Here is a 17,816-nt window from a genome sequence, read left to right on the forward strand (position 1 = left end):
CCACAGCTGCAACTATGATGAAATTTGGGTTCACACTTTTACAAGTTTGAAAATGTGGATTGTTATTTTATCTTTAGTCATAAGTCTTTAAAGGACCATGCAAGACCCCACAGCCTTACAGAAAAGTCAGCATCGAATAACTCCCCAAGTAAGCTAAAGCCTGTTCTGACCTCACTGCTGAAATATTTGAGGCACTAAATGAAACAAGGCAATAAGAGGTAAAAAAAGGTTCTGTGGACATGCTACAGCATCTCTTTATCTTCACAGCCTGAAGAGGGTGGGGTACAATTAGCTCATCTGTGAGAAATTTAGGCAAGCAAGGTGCTTCCAGAAGTGTGAAATTCAGCTCCAGACCAGGATCCTTTCCACCCCTGGATGGCAGCTTAGAAAGCAGCAGTTAAAATGGGGAACTCATTGTCACAAGAGGCTGTAGAGGCCAGTGGAGTGAGAGGGATCCAGAGGGGACTGGAGGATCTGTGAAGGACAGACCCTTGGTGGTAATTAGGTTCAAAAGCCAAGGTGAAACCTCTACATTGCTGATTTCCGTGGAGCACATAGCAAACAGAAGTCTCTTGGCCTTGGTCATCAATGGCCTGTTCTTCAAACTTTCTCCTGCATTGAACATCAGAGAGAAAATACACAGAGCTGCACAGATTTTACACAAACCCAGATCTTAGCTGTATGTGATTCTGTCTTTTTGAGGAGTGACACTGCTGCACAGCCCCCTGCCCTCTGCCAGGATAGAGCAAAGCTTTCAGGCTTGGTGTAGGTACACTGAAAGCCCCACGATGCATCCTCACCCAAAAGAGTCTTTCTGAGAAATAGAAGCAGAAGAAGATTTTCCCAGGCAGCTGGAAGTTAGAGTATTTCAATATCCGCTCAACCAAGCTTTAATCTCTAAACTGCAAAAACATTAACATTATTGATTGATCAGACATCAATCCAACAGGAAATTTAATTAAATTAAAATGTGTCACTGAGCAGTCCGCACTGCATCATGTATAAATCTTTAGTAATAAGTTGACAAAGACAGCAGCGATTGATACCATGTTCCCAGTTTAATTTATCCCCCACCATTTTATTTTCCTGTGCTGATAATGAGTGTGCTCGCAGACTCACAGGCGGACAGACTCATCTGGAGGGCATCCATCTGATGCACACCAGTACCAAAGACCTCATGTATGATGGACGAGATTATTTACAGCTGAATTGCCTCAAACCAGACAGCTTCTGGGGCAACACCTTCATTCAAGGCACCCCTATGGGGCTGACCCTTGCTCAGCTTTCCTATTTCAGACCATCTCCTCCTAATAACAGATTTGTCCCTGAAGACAACAGGGTCCCAGAGAAAGACTGAGAGGTCCCTTGCATTAAATCAGTTTATTCCTAGGGTGAGCACACATGGCCCGTACCCCAGCCCGTGTGCAGCCATTGTGCACCGAGTTAGCGCAGCTGATGGTGAAACCACTGCATCAAGCAGTGCTGGAGCCCCCACCAGAGCACAGACACATGCAGATAATAGCAAGATGCTAGGACAGATGATTAAGAAACAGCTCCATATAACAACTTCTTTAGAGTATTATAAATCATTACAGAGGGCTGAATAATACAAAAAGAGATTAAGAAATATTTCCTCCAATTCATTTCTGAACAGCAGTGGGTTTTGTTTGCTGTCACTTATGGCAGCATGATATTTACTGTAATTTATTATTGTTGTTGCTGCTTGCTGCTTATATAGGAGGCCACTGGCTATTTATGAAAAAGTTTGAGAATCCAGGAAGTTCACGTGGGTTGTTTTTTATTTCCAAACTGTTTTTCACACCCGCTGGGGTCTCATTTGTTCCCCAGCATTTGTTATTCTCATTCCCAAGTGCCAGAGTCCCGAGGGGAAGCTGAAGGGCTGCACGCAACCGAGCTCATGCACGGCGGGAATGGGGAAGAACCGGAGGGAAGGAGTCAGCAACTCGTGCTGGGCTGACATGGCTTTGCTTTCAATAGAGTGTGGGGAGGAAAGGAAGGGAAATCCAAATCAGTATTTATAGACATCAAAATCCAGCACTAAGCATTTTGCAGAGGGAAGGAAAACAAAGATTAGGTTACCCAGATGAATGGTATTCACAGTCAACAACTTCCATGCTCACCAAGAGGTATGCAAAATCCTGTGGTCTCTGTCCACCAAGCACTAAGCAACACATGAGTGGTACTACCTGAAGAAACCACTTGCATTATTTTATGGATTACTTTCTTTAATCTTACTGAATCCAAACTTTAATTCCATTTCTTGAGAGCCATCCTCAAAACAAATAACAGAGGTAATACTGATCAGTTTGTGACTAGATGTGAAAATAGAGCTGTCTCAGCACAGAGTCCTACAGACAGAGCACAGATTTTCTCTGTCTCCACCTCCCACTTGCAGCACAAGTACAGTTTTCATGCCTTTGTCAGAAGTGCCAACCTGGGGAAGTTGCAATGCACAAGCAAAGAGAGGTGTGATGAAATAACTTGACAATGTGAGCTGCTGACAATAAATCTTTTAAGAATTTGATCCATAAAGGTTTATTTCCCTGTGGTCCATGTTAGGGATTACTGTTCTCAGCATGTCCAGTGGCACATGGTGTGTATTTCAGCTCAGATGCATATCTGCTTTGCAAAAGAAAATCCCCACTGCATAGAATAAAGTGAACTCAGCCACACAGAGAAATGGATCTGGAACTGCATTCAGAGGCAGTGATTTATATATAAATTATAAGGTGTGTAAATTCTGGACACTCATTTAGACGGGTTTGTCAGAGCCAGCTCAGGAACGTGTATTGCCTGCAGAAACCATCCAGAAAACCTTAGAAGCTGCTTTAAACCCCAACATGTGAAAGGCCCCAAACCAGGATTTAATGGATTAGAAAGGCTGAAAAGGACCATCATAATCATCTGGTTTTGTTTCCTATGTAACACAGCTGAAGAACTTCATCCACTCATTTCAGCTTCAAATCCATAACTTCTGCTGAAGCTATTACATATCTTTAGAAAGAAACACTCTTGATTTAGAGACTGAAAGTAATGCTAAATCCGCCACATTCCTAAGCCAACTGTTCCAGCCGTTAACTACTCTTGCTATTAAAAAGACACACTTCCAGGGCAATTTTATCTTGTTTCAGCTTTCTACAGTCAGATCCTGCTATGTCCTTCCTTGCTGTATTAAGGAGCAGATTGCAATCAGGTTGAAGTTGTGGGAACTCTCCTATGAACCATTGTATGCTTTCTCTTCTTCGATAGTCTAAGAAATATGTCACTTGAGGAGATTTATGAATGGACTAATTCATTGAAAACATAATTTCCAAGAGAATAACCAGAAAGACCCTTTGTTCCAATGAAGAACTTCTGCACATTTTTCTGTGTGTATCCGTGGTTTATTTTGCATTTAATATGACGATTCTGAGATGATACAAAGAGACACAGGTAAATATGGTTCACACTCACAGCTATCCTTTAGCACATTAGTCGTGGAGTAATTCTGCGCATCAAAGCAGTAGTCTGTGTCACATCCAGCACAGACACTGAACAATGTCCCTTTAGAAAGGGCAGAAGGTGAGAGTAGCTTTATGACACTATTGATTTATTCTGTGCCTGCAGTTAAAAACTATACCCAGACAGACAATAAAAATAACTGCTCTAACCATATAACAGCTTCCTGCTACTAAAATGGATTTTACACTTAAAGTCATGGAGGGCTTTTCTTTCTTTCTTAAGTCTCAATTATGATCTTTTTCTGAATAAATGGAAATGAGAATTTGTCACAGGAGGATCAGATCTGATGTTGTCCTTTTTTCTGCTCTCCTCGTGTTTAAAAAGACCAGGATTATTTTCGTGTTGCAAAGTTGTGTCATAAGTGCAGTAGTAGGCACAATAACCTAGTATTAGTTAGACCAGACAGTTTGATGCACAGTTCCTACATGAAGAAATATGCAATGGGTGTGGTAACCTGGAATGGATTTACCATACAAAGTAAAACTTATTCCGGTCTTTGGGGTCAAATGCATGAGCTGGGATTGAAGACTTGGCCTTAGATTTGAATGTTAAAATAATATCTAGAGCAACAGGATCCTAGAAAACCTATTTTCTCTCAAAGGACCTCCATAGATTTGCATGTTTAGATTTATGCAAGCTGCAAGTGCTTTACTACAGTGAAATTGGTGTCTCAGGCAAGTTGCTAGTAAGGTTCTATGGTAATTAGCAATGTATATGATAACACACAAGGAATCTTAAAAATGGAAGCCCTGTCTATGTGAACACGAATGGATCAATGGCCTTTTTTTTGACAGAAATGCAGTGATTCAGACAAGGGAAACCATCAGTCTGAAACTTGGGCTTTTCTTTTTCAGGTATTTTTTTCAGCAGGATCAGTTCTCTTCTCCAGTTCATCAGTTCACACAGTAGCACTTATGGACATAAAACATGAAAAGTGAGGTGATATGAGTGAAAGCCCAGAGACAGAAGGGAAAATCCCAACGTATATATGAGGTAATGTGAGACAGGATGAGCCAGTCAGGTAGAGCAAGGACTGATGCATGTCACTGTCTACTTCTCTACAACATGGAGACAAGCAGCCTGCCTGCATGGGCTCAGATAGTATGAGGAAGAGTACACTGGGCTGGAAAAGATATGGTAACAAAAAGAAAGGGAGGAGGAATCTGCTATTCCAGTGCTATTCTGTTTCCATAGAGTTTATGATCTGGGAGAGACTGCCTGAATGACATATTGTAATGTGTCCTCCTGTCCCTAGAGATGTTCTTAAAAATAGATTATTCCATCAGCCAAGTTTTCATAAAAGTGAGCAAACACTGGAATAAATGAACCCCAAAAGAAAGTCAAGATTAGACTCTTCACATCTGGCTGGGGATTTTTCCCACTCACTCTGTGATAAAGCTTGGATATGTGAATTAACTTGCTTTAAAATTGACATATTGAATATATTTGCGAGACACATTTTTATTTTAATCTGTAAAACATACAAATAGGAATTTTTACACAGAAAATGACCCCCTGGAAATCATACGCTCTCTGCTACAGGGAAAGAAGGCAGAAGACTTCTTTTCAGCTTTGCTTTCACATGTCCTTTTGGTGCTTCTAACATTAGAAACTTGGACGTCAGTTTTTGAAGCAGGTGATATTGTCTGCTGAAGTGTTCTGTTCCTTATATCTCACTTATATTTTTATTACTTTTGGGGAATATGATTATTTTACATACTTTCAATCATCAGTCTCTTCCAAGGGCCCCAAATATTTGACCACGTTTAAACCAACAGGATTATATAGTTTGGCTAGCAGAGTATTGACCCCTATGCAATGACATTATGGATGGCTCCCTATAGCCAGCTTCATGGACAGCTGCTCTACATCTCCCTCCATGCCTGCATGGCTCAAGAGCAGTTTGGGCAGAACCCATTTTTAGACGGGGTTCATGACCCATAGCAGCAAGTTGTACCAGAGCTTTGTCAGAACAGGGTGAAATCTTGACCTGACTAGATGGCAAACCTAACTGGGAGAAAAATTTCTTCTTGAAAATCCTAACTGCTCTGCAATGTTGGAAAAAACCCTTATGGGGGAGTGATCCCTTCTGGTGCTTTTCAAAGCCTGCTCTTCAGAGTAGCAGATATATTTATATTGGAGGTGGGTTGCTAAGCACAGTGACTACTATACAGGAGCTAGGCACAACAAACGAGCTCCTCAGGTTTGACTCTGTGCTTGAGTGTAGTTACTTGGGTGTAGATGGCTGCACACTCAATAATTGTGATAGAATGTAAATCCTGAGTAGGAAATTATCTAAGTAGCTATTTGCACTGTGAAGATGCTCAATGGGAGCTGGCCTTTCCCAGAAGTAATGAAGAGGCTGATGAGTTTTATCAGGAAAGGAAACCATTCTTGCTGTCTATTGGCACAGGTCAGAGCTCAGGGTACATCTTTTGTGATAAAGCAGATAATGGGTCATGAAACAGCCTGACTCAAAGGAGAAAAGGCCATGTCTCGCCTAGTGTGGCCCCACATTTTAGATGTACTGCACTTACACAATGTGAACACTCAAAAACTTGTGCCAGCATCACATCCTTGAATGTGCATGGTTCTGAGATTCTGTGCTATATCCAGGAGGCTGTTTCAACATAGTTGCCTGGAGGATGGAGCAAATGTGTTCTGCCTCATCCATTCCCCCTCCAACACTGGAGAAAGAGCAGCAGAGGACCTGATGTGCTGCATCTTTCTGAACTTCCAGCTGAAAGTTTCATCTGGGAAAGAAATAGGCTAAACATAAATGACCTCATAGCAGCCTTCCAGTATCTGAAGGGGGCCTACAGGGATGCTGGGGAGGGGACTATTCATTAGGGACTGTAGTGATAGGACAAGGGGTAACGGGTTGAAACTTAAACAGCAGAGGTTTAGACTGGGTATAAGGAAGAAATTCTTTACTGTAAGGGTGGTGAGGTACTGGAATGGGTTGCCCAGGGTGGTTGTGAATGCTCCATCCCTGGCAGTGTTCAAGGCCAGCTTGGACAGAGCCTTGGGTGATAAGGTTTAGTGTGAGGTGTCCCTGCCCATGGCAGGGAGGTTGGAACTGGATGATCTTAAGGTCCTTTCCAACCCTAACTATTCTATGATTCTATTATTCTATGTTTCTATGAAATAGGAGGTAAAGCTGAAAAATATCAGTGGATGTTGCTGTTTGCAGCTTAGAGAACTGGTCTTTGAGAAATACTCTGTTCACTAGCTGGATGCCAATTGCCAAGCAATGCTATCAGTTGATTAAAACATAGCCTGCCAGCTTCCTGCTTGATAAAACTAAGTACAATCTGATTGAGAATTCTCAAATCCATTACAGAATGACTAGTCCATCACTTAAATCAGTGTACACCATTTCACCATGAATCATCAACATACATTGCTAATATATCTGTGGCAGCTAAGCCCCAACAAAACCCCTGACAGTTTGTCAAAATGGTCCCTGAATGCCGGATTATGGGGGGTGGGAAATGGCAGGAGCTTCAGGCTGTGAAGGTTTCCTGTTGTTCCCTGCTCAGTTGGGTGAAGGTCATTTCCTTTCCTCTCTCATGCAGAAGAAGCTGAACCCTCAGCCCTTGAAGGTATGTCAGTGAGCTCCTAGAAACAACAGCCATCCCCTACAAGGAGCCCTCTCCTGCATGGCCATGCTGACGAGGCAACATTACTCCTGAAAAAGAGGTGGTGCTCACTACACTTGCCTCTTTGGAGGTAAATAAGATGATCCCAAACTGCAGAGGAAAGAAGTGCCATGAACTATTACAAAACAGTCTTGCACTTCACTTCTTCTGCATGCTATAACACAAAAAAAACCCCAGGGCTGCAGAGTCAGGTGAACATTCCTGCAGAGGAAGGAAGGGGAATGCTGCCAATGCATTAAGGATAAATCCACTAGTGGGCTGGGATGTTTAAAAAAAGACCTCTTTTGTTGGCTCCTTGGAGAGTTTTTTTTATGTGCTGACTTGGAGGTGGGTGCCCAACCCCAGATACCCATCAGTGCTTACACATCGGCTGTGATGTATTCTTGATCATCCCAGTGTGACAGATGGAAGTGTTACTCGATGAATTGCTGTGGAACACTTGCTAGCTAAATAACAACACAGATACACCAGAAGAACAAGTCAACCCCATCAAAAACATTAAGTCTTCATGCCTTAACACAGATAAGATCTTATGGAGGGAAATAAATCAATGCAAAAAGAAAGTTATCAAATGCAATAAAATTTAGAGGCCATTTATTACTTATCACCTAAGCAGATCATAATGAAATGGAGAGGTCAGAAAGATATTAAGTCCTAATCATAGGAATTCTCAGGTAATGCTTTGATAGCCAATGTTATCCTCCAACTCCACCATTCCTCATCTGTGTCCTTTCCTCTTCTTTCTCCTCCACACTTCTCCCTTGGTTCTCCCTTTTTTTTTGTTGCAATTAAATGTTGCAATATCTAAGAGAAAAATGTACAGATAATACAACACTTCTGTGTAAAATGTCAATACAAATTTTTATCCGGTGTAAAGTCAGTGTAACTCCATCTATGGTCTCAATACATTTTATTTACAAGAAAATGCATAAGCAGAAGACAAATATCTATTGTTTGCACAGTTTCAGAAACATAAATTAAAAACATAGGTGTAGTCTGTGCTCCTCTTAAACTGTTGAGAGTCTGGGAAGTCTCTCCCAAAGTGTGACTGACTTGGAATAGGTGTAATAAAGCAGAGATTCACAGGCACAGTTTCTTCATTTAAACTAATACAAAATGAGAGGACAAAGAGGCTCCCAAAATTCTGCCTTTGTGGTTCAAATTTGAATATATGGTTTCTAAAGCTGCCCAGGCAACTGAAATTAAGCCTCATGTAATTAAGTTCCAGTAATTTGAGCAGAAAGTAGTCCTGGGAAAGTCAGCAGGCTGAAAATATTATGGCAAAGCAGGTATATTGGATTTTTTTGTGCTGTTCCTGTCACATCAGAAGTCCACAAAGAGGGAATTTAGGGTAAGTCAAGAGTTTTCAGTCTCTGGTGTGCAGAACCCAGAGGTCCATAGACTAAACCAAACAGAGCAGCTGGCTGGATGGTGTGTTCCCCCACTGAACATCTCTTCAAGCTTTCTGTACGGGATCATGACACTGCCCCAAAGTCTCCATCGTCAGGAATGCTGCCTTCATCTTCTGAAACGAATGTGGCATTGCTCTCTGTTCCTCACACCCACCAGCAGTCCTGGCTTACCTCCTGCTGCTGAAGAAACTTTTGGCCTCCTTATGGTTCAGATTTATAAGCAGTGTGATCTCCTCTGCATCCAGGTGTCACCACTCCAGGTCTTCTGGGAGACTAAGGTTGGAAATTGGAAAAGGGATGACAAAAAGTGATGAAAGTAGAAGAAGAAAATGACAGCAGCAAGGAGGAACAGCCATAGAAGATGGGCAGTCAATGAACAGAAAGGATAATGAACCAGAAGTCTTGGTGAAAGAAAGAGGAGCAGGAGTCACAAGAGCTGCCAGTCACTAGGAAAAAAGGGTGTCACATAAAGCATTTAACCTTTTTTATAGCACAACTCCACTTGAGGCTGGCATGGAAATCTGGGCAGTTTGATAGCAATCCTCTTGCAAAGCAGGGTTACATACACCCTGAAGGACTTCGTGGTGGTGTGTCTGACCCCTTGGATCTCCCCACCAAGCCCTGGCTTGCTTTTGGAGAGAGCTCTACACTGGGTCTTCTCTGGAAGGAATCTGTGCACACTGAAGCTGCTCTGCATCTGAACTACTGACCAGCAAATGGAGACAACCAGGGGTTTACTGCAAAACCACCCCAAGCTCCAAACTGAGACACTGGAGTACAGCTGAAGCGTAACCCAAGAGAAACAAGGTTATTGTCAGTCGCTTTAAATTTACTATATATAACCTGGGGAAAAACTGTAGAGGATTTGTTATAAATTAGAAATGCTGAAAACCAACAGATTTCTTTTTTTTTTTTTTTAAACACTCTGCTGTTATACTAAGCCATATTGTACCTTCAACATTTTCACAAACTTCAGTTAACATCAGTCAGATCTCTATTTAGCAAACAGTGAAACACACAGCTTGACCAATGATGACTAAATTACTCAGGAGGAACTACAATTGATAAGACAATGATTTATGGACCTATTGTTTTCTAGGTTCTCGTAAATAATCCTAATTGGTGTTAATCATCCACCCTCTGCTTTGTGTTATCACCAAGCAAAGTACACTTCCTAAAGTAGCTATTTAGGGGTATAATCCTTCTGAAAGGCAAGACAGCTATTGACTTCAACAGGATCTGGATTAAGGCACCAAAACAGAGGAAAGTGACTGGAATATGAGCAAAACACATCACACTGCCTTTCCATGTCTGCATTGAAAAGTTTCTTTTCAATATGCTTACAGTAAATCCAGTGAGTTACAGTAGTAATCCCTTCCTCGTGAGCTTCTTGCAGTGATTCTTCAGTCTTTCTACCAGCTCAGAAATGCACCATGAAGGATCTAAATTTGCTGATGCTATTGCTGCAGTTTGCAGCTCCTGCCTCTGCCCCCTTGCAACGAACCTGACGGTGTTACATCTGAGAAAGACTATTTTGGAACAGCAGACACCTGTATCAGGACTTGGTGTCTTTCTGCCTCTGATTTTATTGTTATTCCTGAAAAAGCACTTTGATATTTTGGTGCTTCACCATTTGTCAAGTTGCACCCTTGTCAGGAGGGAACTATGGAACTTGAGACCTCCTTACTTGATGGTTTTAGTGAAAGTTTGGTAGGTTCAGTTTAGCATACAGATAAGCTTGACTGACCTTAACAGGTCTGCACTTTAAATACTGCTTAAATAGCATTCTAGAGGATACAGTGGCATGCTGCTTGCTTATGGAGCCTACAAGGAAACCAGACAGCTTTTCAATTCCTGTATCAAAGAGGATATTTACACATAAAAGGGTGAATTATTTTGATTTGTAGTTTTCAAGCCACTACGCATTCTCCAACATAAATGTTCCCTTGTCTGTGGTTTATGATAGATCATATCAGGTTCAGTGGCTTAGATTTTCAAAAGTGGCAATTTTAGAGACCAATATTTGTCAGTGCCCATTCAAGTTGCCTTAAAGAGACCAGATATTGCTAAAATACTGTGTATCTTTGGAAAATTGGGCCATTCTAGCATCTTTCAAACTAGACACCCCAAAGTGACAGCATGTAAAATCATCGGAGGTGGGTTTGCCAGAGGAATAAAACTCTTTCCTCACCACACCATCTTTTCCACTGTGCTGTTCACAGCAGTCCTCACAGCATCATCTTCCATCACCATTAAAGGTCCCTGCAGAGTCAACATTACCAGTCCTTTTTGACATTCTCAACCACCAAGCATCCTACATAACCTATAAAAAGAGCTCGTTTCCTTAGCTATTTCATCTTTTAAACAGCTGTCAGAGAAAAGTGTTCTAAGGCCTGAATCTAGATAGCTAAAATCTAGCTATATGGTATTTGAGGGAGTGGAGGGGAGAAACCCTATCCCATTATCTGCATTATCCCGTTACCCTTGGATGTCTTCCATGTACTCGGAAGAGCAATGCCCCATTCTTGAGGCTTCACATTGCAGCCACTGCCTTTTTGGCAGAAGAAGGGTGGATGTGGCTCCCTTCAAAGTCAATCAATGTCACATCTTTAATCAATCTAGAAGGTCACCACTGTATTTCCATCAAAAAGAGCTGGGTACAATTCTCGCTGAGTCCTAGATGTTTATGGGGGACTCAGGTTGCAATGGAAGTTGGAAATAGTCTTTTCTGGTCCTGACCTCAGCACATCTTGTATTCCTGGGCTCTTTGTAAGAGTTTAGGATCAAACAAAAATTATATCGAGGACTCTGAGACAATGGTGCAGAAGTACATATAACGGAACTCCAAATTACAAAAAACTGACTTAGTTTTATGTTTCATCATAGTTTTGAACACAACCAATTTTGCTAAAGGGTTCAGAAAGCTCAGGGAGTTTTCATGTGAAGGCAGGTCACATTTTAAGCAGGCTTACAATTAATTTGATTGTCACGTCATTTATGAAATTTCATTGTTCAGCTGAGACGTTTTAGTGGTCAGAAAACACAAATTTATTGCATTTCAAGGAACTGCGATTAAGAGGGAGGGTCAGAGCAAGGCATGTGTGAAAACCGTTCCAACCTGACATTAGGACCCCTTATATAAATAAACTTATCAATATAAAACACTGAATTTGTTAAGACAGAAAATTCTTCCCTCAAGCTGGAGCCATTTCATTACCACTCTGGCACAACTGGAGCTGGATCCAGAGCCCAGTAAAGTCAAGGGTAGAATTTCCATTGATTTCCGAGAAGTCTGGATTGGATCCTAGATCACATTGTAACACTGCAGCAAAACCTAGCAGTGTTGCAGTGTACCCACCTGCTCTCTAAAGTCTCAGCTCTAGGCATTCAAATTCACTGCAGGTACAATCTAGGTTATTCCAGCATTTGCTTTGTGCAGTGTTAAATAAATACTCTTTTATTAAAATCAGCAATGCTGAATACGTCTCCTCGTTAGTAAATTAGGCCAACTAATGAACACATTTTCTTAAGAGGATTTGTCTGTTTAAATCAAAACCAAGTGTCAAAAATCCTTCTTCTATCAATCAGACTGGTGCCCTCCTGCACCAGCTGCGCTAAAGACATATGGAAAAAGTGAAGACCTCACGATACTTTTTGATGAGGTACTTTAGGTTTCTTTTACAGCCGAGAACAATTCAATATAATCTGGTTAGGTAGGGGATCAGAAGTTTCTCTGTACACAAAAAAAGAAAGTGAAGAAGGAAAGAAAAAGGAAGGCAGGCAAGAAGAGAGGAAGGAAGGAAGGAAGAAAGAAGGGGAGGAAGACCTTGTGTTTCATTTGCTAATACTTCATGTTGACAAGTCACAAAAACACAAAAACGTTCTTTAACCTCTTGCCTTTTCTTAACAAAATCATTCACCTATAAATTAAAATAATCTCCATATGTTGACAGAATTATTTTCTTAGGTAGTTCTGTAATGTAAATTGTTGTGTATGCTAAGAAATTATGGTAAAAATAAGACATTAAGTTGGGTTTTTTTTCCCTCTGCAAATCAAACCAGAAGTCTATATCCAAGAGGAATTTCTGGGAAGAACAGATGATCTTTCAGAGCTGGTACTAGAGTAGGTGCCCTAAACAAACCTACAGAAGGAGCATAATGAGCCAATGATTTATTGCATGCTATGCAACTCTCAATGCTGTGCAGCATGTTATAAGAACCAGCAAAAGGGAGAGGCAGTAATCATACTCCTCCTCCTCTTGTGTTTCTGGATATTACTTGCTCTGGCTATGACTGCATAACACTGAAACGGAGTTGCAGCCACCCTGAGCTGCAGAACTGGCAAATGATCATAGTGCTTCAACATTTCATCTCATAAAGCTGCACCATCTCCCCCTACCAAAAAAAGAATTTAAAATCTATATTTGGATACTCTGAAGCCTCGCTCAAATACAAAATGACATCTGTGCTGGATGTGTTATTGCTCTATTTGCACAAAAAGGATTTTCAAGAATGTTTCCTTCAGTAGGTAGAATCCTGGATCTTCCAAAATCAATGGTAAATCTCCCCTTGGGTTGAAGAGGGGCAGCATTTCACCTATGCCATTTTAAATACCTTAGGGTCTAAGTACAGATAGCATATTCAGCACACATAAAAATATTTGTAAGAAAATCTGGGTCCTAAAGAACTACAATTAATCAAAGAGGAACAGAAACATGCAATATAACCAGTATTGCATCAATCAATACAGATCAACATGAGTCTGATCCTAACTGGGTTGTATTTGCAAGTAGCTGTGCTTTTCTGCAATTTAAGATTCATTTGGGCTCTTGTAATGACTAGCCAGATACTTTCAGTTCTGCCCATATTCCTCCTAATTTCTCCAGTTGAAGAATACAAAAAATTCCTTCAATTAAGAATTAGTCTTCAAATGTTTGATGAGTTATTTATAATAAATAATCATGAAAAAAAGAAAACAAACCTGCAGACTACTTGTTCTCAGCTTCCCCCCACCACCAACCCAAAAGGCTAAATCAGTGAAATAAATTAATTGCCATGAATTATTCAGCTCTACCTGTGGCAATGAAAAATAGCAAGAGCATTAGGTTTCTTCATTGTGTACTAAGCCTCTAATTTATAGAGAATGCATATTAATAAAACACAGGATATTCATCAATATTCAAGTCACTGGCTGCCTGGCTATTTAATCTAAAATTACCAGCCAGCTCAAAACTCTTACTAGTTAATCATGCAATCTAAGCCATTTTGATATTGATGGTTAACATTAATTGCCCAACTGCCATTTATAAAATTCTCTCCTACGCTTAGCAGAGAGCCTTTTGACATGTTTAACCTCATAGAGAAGCTGAAGAAAGTCAGCTCATTTGGGCTGCCCTACAACCCAAAATGTTTGTTTCCCGTGAAGAGGATGCTTTCTCCCATTGCGGTTTTGCATTTTGATCATCAGTACAAAACATTCCTCATTATGATGATCTTTGATAAGTCTCCCTACTTCTGCAGAGGTTCTGCAGGTGGTTAGTTTTCATTCCACTGTGAAGAATATGCTGTCCTTTACAATGGAAGCAGAGGTGTTCAGATCAGGAAAGCAGAAACAATGACCAGTCTCAGTTGCCAGACATGAACTCCACATAAAAGCCATTGGCAGTGGATTTCTCACCCAAAATCTGACTTCACTCTCCCAAGCATATAGCTGGTATACAGCAGTGATACCTTCAGATACAGTGAGCTTATGGTGCATGACTTGCCCTGCACACATTGAGGTATCGGGAATGCTTCCATGTGATGCAACTTGGTCAAAATTTAGGTTCAAACTCCCAAAGTTTAATATATCAGTAAGAGGTGTGGATGAAGGGGACATCAGACACAGGTTCCTAAAGCAATATAACATAATGCCAAAACTGAGGAAATTTTTATATCTATCAGCTATAATTTTTCTTCATTATTCCACCTTTCTCTTAACTTAATCAGACTAAAACAAATAAACAAACAAAAAGCCCCAAACAAATTTAAAACTTTCTGTCACTCTAACCAAAAAAGTTAAGAGCCTGGAAGTTTACTGTAAATCAGCAAATCTGCAAATAAACAATTGTCTTCACTGAAGCAGAAACTTTAAAATACAAACATACAGAGTCATGCAAATATTACTGCATATTAAATAAAAATTATTCTTAAAAACCACATTCTCAACCAGCTTCAAATGATTTTACCCTTATTTCATTTAAGCTGAAACGTAACAAGCAAAGAAAAACTTTGCAAAAAAACATTTTTTTTGAGTAAAGAGCATATTTTTCTTTGTATACAGAGACCTTCCCTGGAACAGTGAGAGAATTATTATGAATTTTATAATTTTGTTCCTCTGGAACGCAGGTACTACCAATAAATCAGTAATTGTATCTTCTCACTGTTTAACGGCTGCTACTTAGCGATGACTGGTCAGATAAGGCACGTGATATTTCTTCTACTCCTGATTGCTCTAGTGCAAAAGCACCCTCCTGGCCTTGAGACTTATGTAAAGGATCCCATCCATCACAGCCATGTCAATAAGAACTTGAACCTGAATGTTTGCAGAAAGCAAACACTAAGAGTTCAATAGCAGAGTCTACCTCAATTCATTTCAAAATTCGAGTAAATATTTGTGAACAATGTTTTGTAGCATTCGTACAGGTCCCATTGGCGATTAAACTCTGCTTCAAAACACACTGAGACTCTCAGTGAATCCTGAGCTGCCGAGAGGTAACAACATGCTGACAGCAAGGAGCAAATGATGACTGCAGAGTGAAACACAGCCTCAGAACAAGCAAAGACTAAATAAACTCTCAGCATGCCTCAGTAATTCTTTGTGGCATAAAAAAGTGGCTTGGGCCTTGCCTGAACTGAGTTTTTTCCCAAGTTAGAAAACCATGTTTAAATTAAGTTTAAAGACCATTCTTCTTAAGAGCACTTCTACAATGCTTTGGCTGGACAGTGTGTTTTTCTAACCAATGTTTACATAGTTTGACCCATTTTCACTTCTTTGTTTTAACTAAGACTATTAATTAAGCTATTTAAAAATTAAATTGAGTATATGCCTCCTTTGGACTGGATCTCAGGCTTCATTTAATTGTTGGTTCTTGTGCTGAGTTTGGCTGTGCGGGTGTGTGAATATGTCTCCATTTGGAAATGCACCCAAAATTACAAATATATTTCATACAGGCTCCAAGATTGAGTAAAATGCCAAAGACATGCCCTACTTTAATTGTTTTAATAGTTTGGAATATATTCCTGTGATATTAAAAGTTACATCTGAAATAAACATGGCAACATGAGCCCGGTGTAACTCACTGTTGAAAACAGTGTGCATCTTTAAATGGCTGAGCTGGCATTAGAGGTATAAAACAAAGTTTGATTTTGTGAGCATGAAAACATTCACACATTGCATTTCTTGTGATTTATATGCCATAATCACACTGGATTTTCAAGTGGAAATAGTGCTTAAAAATTACTGAAAACGGGTCATCTCTATTTTTCTATTTGCAACTAACATAATACAAGGCTTTCCATCATAGAGGGGCACAATGTGCATACTGAAGTCTGATTTAGATTTTCCCGTTGAACGGGTTTTCTGCACAGAAATCTCATGAAGACACACTGATCCTTTAAACTTCAGTGTTGATGCAGAAATTATGCTGTGTGTCAAAATTACATCAAACAACTGTTCTTATTTCCACGAGAAAAATTTGATTATTTCACTCTCATTTACATTACATTTTTTCCCCCACTATAATGCTGATTTGGAAATTCCCTTGGTTCTGGACACCTCCTAGTAGACTTTCTCAGTAGAAAGAAAGCTTTCATTCTATTTCATATTTTTTTTTTTGCTCCTTGGTTTGAATGTTATAATTAGATTGGAGAGATATTTATTGTGAACTTCATGTTTTGCCAGGCTCCATGAGCAGTATCTTTTAATTTCTCTCTTTTCAATGAACCTTTTGACTTGATAAAAGTGGCTCAAAGGTATTTTTATAAAAGAGGCCAACAGAGCCAGTTCATTTTAAACCCCTCACTTTAAAGTATCTCATTTCCTTATTATTTCTTAATAGAGGCACTATCTTGCAATGTCATAAAGAATGCCATAGTTGACTTCAGTGGAATCAGTATCACTCCCTACTGTAATTAACTGTTCTATATTTCAAAAAATTAGAGGTCATTTTCTTCTTTTCTTTTTTTTTTTTTTATCTGAGAAAAGAAAACATTTTAAAAAAAGACTTTCAAAGGTGACTGTCAGTAGAATACTAAAAATAAGTTGCCTGCATCCCAGTTGCTACAATTTATGCCTCTAATGAAATTTTCTCTTCTCATTTGCTGCAAATTTTTAATGTGAGCTTTTACAGCCATTGATTCACTATCTTTAATCTTACGCCAATATTAGATAGAAATGGAACTAACTAGGGAAAATCCATCTGGTTATAAAGCACACTGTCTATAAAGTTGTTCAGTTCATCCAAACCTATTTTCTTTTTCCCAGTGGGTTGGATAGGATAAAATTATATTTTGAAATAGTGCTAATACTATTCAGAGATGAATACACTTGTAATTAATAATAAGTTTAAAATATTATGACGCCTCTGGAGAAATCAAAGGATCCAGTGTCAATCACCCTGGCTATGAGGGATGGGCTAGATCCCACAGCACCAGGTTCTGATGCTCTTAATTATGTTCAGTAGCAAAACCTACTCTCCAAGCCCAGCAGGTGAAATTCAGCCCCAGCCCAAACCAGGGAGGGAGCACATCATTCCCAACTACTCATTTAGGCAGGATCTGCCAGGGTTTCTATGAGCAAAGGTTTGGGAGTCAGTCTCACAGAGAGAAAATAGCTGAGCGCCCACACCACAGGTCATGGCCTCTTCATCCTTCCCTTTGTGGAGGGCTCGCCACAGGAATTGTGGTTGTTGCTTTGCATAGAGGGCTGTGTTGGTCCACCAGGAGCTGTTGGGCTCCCTCCCCTGCCCTGAGCTCCTCTCCCTGGCCCCATAACCACTCCAGAACAGACACCTTTTGTCCATATGGTCTATTTATAAAACCCCACTTTCAAAAACCTGTTTCAGTCAGTGTGGGTCAGCTTCACACCCCAATTACATCAGCCAAGATGCATGGCAGGAAGGTGAAGCACTAAAAAGAAATGGTCCAGGGCCAGTAACAACTTGACCCTGAGCAGCTCCAG

The 17,816-nt window shown here is 40.2% G+C and overlaps 1 protein-coding gene across 3 annotated transcripts in view; it reads right to left on the reverse strand.

The window, feature by feature from the left end:
- MAF (MAF bZIP transcription factor) overlaps positions 1–17,816 on the reverse strand; it is a 186,076-nt gene that overhangs the window by 116,702 nt on the left and 51,558 nt on the right. The window contains exon 3 of one of the 3 annotated variants that reach the window (XM_005152371.4): positions 8,080–8,869. The exons of the other annotated variants lie outside the window; for them this stretch is intronic. The gene's annotated coding sequence lies outside the window, so the exon portion shown is untranslated. Of the gene's footprint in view, positions 1–8,079; positions 8,870–17,816 lie in introns of those variants that run through there. 3 annotated transcript variants of the gene reach the window in all.

This window comes from Melopsittacus undulatus, chromosome Z (genome assembly GCF_012275295.1).
Source record: "Melopsittacus undulatus isolate bMelUnd1 chromosome Z, bMelUnd1.mat.Z, whole genome shotgun sequence".
Taxonomy (NCBI): Eukaryota; Metazoa; Chordata; class Aves; order Psittaciformes; family Psittaculidae; genus Melopsittacus; species Melopsittacus undulatus.